This window comes from Vulpes lagopus, chromosome 6, assembly GCF_018345385.1.
Source record: "Vulpes lagopus strain Blue_001 chromosome 6, ASM1834538v1, whole genome shotgun sequence".
NCBI lineage: Eukaryota > Metazoa > Chordata > Mammalia > Carnivora > Canidae > Vulpes > Vulpes lagopus.
The window spans coordinates 1786728-1792727 of NC_054829.1; positions in this window are offsets into that span (position 1 = coordinate 1786728).

Consider the following 6000-nt stretch of genomic DNA (forward strand, 5'->3'; position numbering starts at 1 on the left):
AGGAACACGCAGGGAGCCGAGGGGCGCAGGGATGAGGAGCTGGCCTCATGCCTGGAGGCGGTGGCACCTGAGGGGACTTGAATAGCCACTGCCCGCCCGTCCCTTCTCACCCACAGACTCGTCCTCCCACCCTGTTGTGCCAAGAACCGCGGTCTAGGAGGCAAACCTAGGAAGCATAGAGAGGAAGGAAGCAGTAGGCAGGGGAAACTGAGGAAGAAGCATCTTTCTATTCTTTAAAAATAACAACCTACGGCAGTCTGGGTGGCTCAGCGGTTCAGCGCCGCCTTCAGCCTAGGGCGTGATCCTGGGGACCCGGGATCGAGTCTCGCATCGGGCTCCCTGCGTGAAGCCTGCCTCTCCCTCTGCCGGTGTCTCTGCCTCTCTCTCTCTCTCTCTCTCTTTCTCTCTTTCTCTGTGTCTCTCATGAATAAATAAATAAAATCTTTAAAACAACAACGACGACAACCTGGGAGTCCCTGGGGGGGCTCAGTCAGCAAAGCGTCAGCCTTTGGCTCAGGTCGCAATCCCAGGATCCTGGGATCAAGTCCCAAGTTGGGCTCCCTGCTCAGGGGGAGCCTGCTTCTCCCTCTGCCTCTGCCCCTCCCTCTGCTCGTTCTCTCTCTCTCTCTCTCTCTCTCTCTCTCTCATAAATATATAAAGTCCTAAAAAAAAATAAAAAGAACCATCTGCACATGGATCCTCAGAGCCTGGCTCTGGATGTCCAGCAGGGCCTGGGCAAGGCTGCTCACTCCCTGGGCCTCAATGTCCTCACCTGTGAGATGGGGTTTCCGAGGCTGCAGCAGCGACGATGACAGTCTCACTCGGAGCCACAGCCTTGCTGAGGCCATCGTCAGTCCTTTCTGCCACCGGCACGAAGAAACAGTTCTGGGCACCTGATGAAGGAGGCCGGCTGGAGGGAGGCCGGGGTCTCCCAGGCCAGCTGGCAGCAGCGTTGACATGGGCGCCTCCTCCCGAAGGCACCATCTCCACGAGACACAATAGGCTCCTGGCCAGGGCTCGCGGTCCTCTCAGGGCCCCCAGAAGTGTCCTTATTTCTTCTACGATCAGAAGGAGAAAAATAAACTTTTAGGTTGAAGAAAACGTCTCGATGTAGAATATGAATCTATTCATCTTTATGCCAACGCAGGCATACGATGTAATTTTTAATATTTTGCATGGAGGAGGAAAGCGCCCTGCCTCTGAGTGTAGCCAATTCAGGGTCAGATTTCCAGGAGGGAAATTCTGACTGGTCAGCCTGTGTCGGGGGCCCACCCTGGGGCCAAGAGCTGAGACCAGCGGGCAGGGCGACCAGGCCAGGGTTGGCCACTGGATCCCCACGTCCAGGGAGAGTGAGGAATGGCTGGGAAACCCCAAGGTAGGGGCCTGTCCTGAGGGCCTGGTCCCCAGTAGGGGCTGTGCTGGCCTCTCCTGTGCCAGGGCTGGGCCCTCTGCACCAGCAGAGATGGACACCACAGGTAGGTGCTGACAGGGGACTCCGGGGGGCCAGAGGCAGGGCTTGAGCCCTCACCCCCCAGCTTTGGGTCTGCTGGCCATGCACGGTCTTCTCAGGTTCCCTCCAGGTCCTGGCGATAAAACTGACTCAGGATCAGCCTTGGATTTAAAGCCTTGAACCAGGGGCACCTGGGCAACCCAGTGACTGAGCGTCTGCCTTCAGCCCAGGGAGTGACCCCGGTGTCCCAGGATCGAGTCCCATATCGGGCTCCCTGTATGGAGCCTGCTTCTCCCTTGCCTGTGTCTCTGCCTCTGTGTGTGTGTCTCACGAATAAGTAAAATCTTAAACAAAATAAAGCCTTGAGCCAACTGTGGAACTCCGAGAGTTCTCTCTGGGCCTTGTTTGCCCCTCCTGTAAAGAATCTCGGCTGCAGGGGAGCAGCCTCACGCATTGCTGGGGGAGCAGAGACACAGAAGGATCAGGAGAATCTCAAGAGACAGGGACGGATCCCGGACGGACACTTTTGAACCGCGCTGTCGGACATCTGGCAAGTTCTTCCGGGGAGTCTTGAACGGAAAGGCGATCGGAGCCCGGAGCGGGCAGGCCTGCGCGTCCCGAGGAGGCCTGGCAGGAGCAGAGGACAGGGGTCACGCCTCTCGCCCCCTCCCAGGACCCCCTTGGGACCAGCCCTTCGCCAGCCCTCTGCCTTTGACCCCACACACCAGCCTGGACGCAGGCGGCTTTTCTGGGGCCTCGAAGTTCCCAGGCACCCTGCGCGCTCCACCTGCATCCTCCTGAGCTCCGGCTACGTCCAGCGCGCCCAGGTGGTGTGTCTCGTCCCTACGGCTGCCCTGAGGCAGGGCCTGATTCTCTTCCCCTCTCTCAAGTGAGGAGACAGAGGCTCCAGGCACGGCGTCCCGTGGAAGTCTGCGTCACCTCTGCAAACATCGTCATCACAGCCGCTGGCGGCCGGGCGGGTCTGGTTCATCCCTGCACGTGGGGAGGGGCTGAGCCAGGCCCTCTGCTCACAGGCTGCCTCCCTGCCCGGCCCACCTGGCCCTGGGCTGGCCCCCAGGTCCCCCGGGACCGGCCACCCCACCCAGGTCTCGGGGCCCAAGCATTGCCATTCGGCGCACACAAAGCATTCAGCTCCAGCTCTGCTGGGCAGGCCCAGGACGGGAAGCGGCTCCGAACATCTGGAAAACATCTTCTCCCTCTCCGGTGTGGTGCTGCAGATAACAGGCTGCGCGGCTGGGGAGGCGCACCCTCCAGGCGCGGTGTGGAGCCCGGCGGGAGGGTGCGGGCACCTTTGGCACGGGGGCAGCAGGTGGCCATGCTCACCCCAGGGCAAGGACACCCCTCCTCGCGGGGGCCCACGTGGCTGGGCTTTCTTTCTTTTTTTTTAAATTGTATTTATTCATGAGAGACAGAGAGAGAGGCAGAGGGAGAAGCAGGCTCCATGCAGGGGAGCCCGATGTGGGACTCGATCCCGGGACCCCGGGGTCACACCCTGGGACCAAGGCAGGTGCCAAACCCCCAAGCCACCCAGGGATTCCCATGGGCTGGGCTTTCTTTCAAAGGTTGCAGAAGTGTTGATGTTTACGCTTAGTGATTTCGTTCTCTCCGGAATGTAACCGTGATATGAAGACTACAGTCACCGAGCCCTTTCTGCAGACCCTGTTTACAGAGGGCGTCCTTTCTCCGCTGATCTGTGCGGCCACCTCTCCGGGGGGCAAGCTCTTTAAGATCTGACCCCAAAAGCGATAGAGAGCAGTGAAGGACTGTAATCCAGGCAGCCAGCCAGGCCCAAGAGCAGAGGGGCCCCGAGGCAGGGCAGGGAGGCAGCGGGGGTGGGGGTGGGGGTGGGATGTGGCCTTCCCTGGGCACCCCGGCTCCCGCAGAGGTGGGGCTGTCAGACCCTGGGGGGCTCCTGCCCCCGTCCTCCGTGATTTCCCGGATTCCAGGAAGGCTCCCAGGGGGCGGTGGCGAGCCCCCAGCAGGGGTGTGTCCATCCTGCAGCTCTGCCAGCCCTTCCGCTACTGCGGCCAGCCCGGCCTCTGGGAGCTGCTGGGAGCCGAAGTCCAGGGCTGGCGGTGCGGAGAGCCCCGAAGCCTCAGGGCCCCGGGCAGGGGTGAAGGCCCAGGGCAGCTGGGGAAGGACGGGCCACTCTGGCCCTGGCCCTGACCCGTGAGCCCCCCTGCAGCCTTCCCAGTGAGCGGCCTCCAAAGCTCCTGCAGCTGACAACTCGGGGTGTCTGAGGCTGTGCCTGGCGCGTGCTGTGATGACCCGTGTCCCTGGCCACCAGCACTGTTTTCGGGCCATGCGCCTGCCCAAGGGGGACCTGCGGCCCAGGGAGGGTGAAGGTGGCCAGATCCTAGGGGGTCGGGCGCAGGGCTCAGGAGGCAGAAATTCAGGAGAGCAGAAAGTGGGAGGTGCCAGATGGCCCTGGACGCCTCAGCAGGGAGGGCTGGTGGGGCCCCTGCCACGGTGCCCCCCGGGGGTCAGCCTCTCAGGCTGGGCCATGGGCTGCAGCTACACAGAGAGAGACCCGGAGATGGGGGTGGGGTGGGTGGTGAGCTAAGAGCGCGCAGATCGGGTGGGAACCCCTTGAACGAAGCCCTGCGGGGAGCAGGGTATCCTGTGAAGGAGACGGGGAGAACTAGCACCCTGCCTCCCAGGTGGGCCTCTAAATCAGCCGCCCCGAAATGCCAGAGCAGCAGAGAGCCAGTGGGGGCTGCTGGCTCATGTTGGGAGCCCCCCCCCTCCCGTGCCTGCCAGCTGTCCCCAGGAGCGGGTGTGAGAGTCGCGGTTGTCTCGGGGGCAAGGGAAGGAGGGGCAAGAGGAGGCCTGGGCTTTAGCACCTGTTGGTGACGTCCAGCAAGCCACCCAGGGGGAGGGCAGCCCTGAGCCGGCGCCCTGAGCTGGGATACACATGGGATGAGGAGCTCGGTCCCGCTGCCTGCAGCAGCCTGCTCCTTGCAGGGGGGGTCCCCGCTGCCTGGACTCCCTACCTCAGTGGGGAAAATGGGGAAGCCATTCACCCCCAACAGCCTCCCACCCAGGGCCCCCAGCTTCTAGTGGATCTGCCCAAAGCCGACCCACCTCTGGGCTCTCTGCTACTCCCCAAACCACATGGGGGGGCAAGGCAGGGAGGGGTCTGATGACACACCACATGGCGCCAGGCCACATGTTAAAGCAAGTTTTCTACAAGCTACTTTATAGCCCTCAAAGGCAGTCCCCTCGGTTACCTCCCAGGGAGCCCCAGATGCCAAGAGGTCAGCACTGCTTAATGGACCCCCCTTTATTCCAGCTTTATCAGCTAATGGCAGCTAAAGTGATTTTACACAAAATAATGTGTCAGAGATAATTGCTCCTGGGCACAGCTCCCAAATTCCAACCTGCAACCAAAGGCCAGACGTGCCCGTTAATGATTAAACCTCTGGAATCGGTGCTGCTGCGGGGCAGAGTGGCAGGGAGGTTCCTGGCCCAGGCCCAGCGGCTGGTCCTGCCCCTGCAGGAACCAGTTCCTGCCCAGCCCAGCGGGGAGGGGAAACCCTGCTCCACCAAGGGAAAGCTAAATATTGTCGAATCCCAGCATCCAGGACAGCAAACAGGCATCCCATTGTCTGTCACATGACGGGTCATGGTCATGGCCCAGCTCATAACCCCCTGAGGTCAGGACGCAGGCCCAGGAAGATCTGAGAGCATCCTGGCACCCCGCAGGTAGCAGGGGGGTGGGACAGGCCCCATGGCCTTCCTCTGCGCAAAGGCGCATTCTCGGGAATGGTCTCGCCTTGCACAATGGACTCAGACCCTCAACATGAACGTGTATAGGTAGGCACCAGCATGCAAAATACCCTATGCGGCCATAGAAAGCAAGTGTGGGCCATTCTCCAAGGTGGTCAAGAGTTTGGGATTTACACTCAGAGATGCTTGGGCTGCAATCCCACCTCGGCCACTTGTTGGCTGGCATGTGATGGCTCTAAGCGTCTGTTCCTTCATCTGTGAAATGGGGACATGAACCTGACCTCAGGACATCCTGAGCCTTAATGATATGACACAGGTTGAACACCAAGCACCGTGGCCTGGGCACGCGCTGGTAAGTGTTCAATACCCAGCAACCGTTTGGTCATCACAGTTACGATCTCAGGATTCTGCACCCCCAAGGCCCTCTGTACACTCTGCCCCCTACCATCTCTTGGTGTGTGTCCACAGGTTGAAGCTGGCGAGTGTTTAGGTTCAATGTCTGGGGCTGATTGATGGGGGATGGCAGAGTGGGAGGGAGGTAACCTGGCCTTCCTGAGGGGACGGGGTCACTGTGAAAGTATAGATATTTTTATATATAACCCACCTAATGTAAGACTTACCCTTTAAAAATGTACGATTCGGTGGCTTTAGTACATTTGCCAGGGTGTGCAACCATCACACTCTTTAAGTCCATCATGTTCACCATCTCAAAGAAACCCCCACTCCATGGGGATCCCTGGGTGGCTCAGAGGTTTGGTGCCTGCCTTCAGCCCAGAACATGATCCTGGAGACCCAGGATC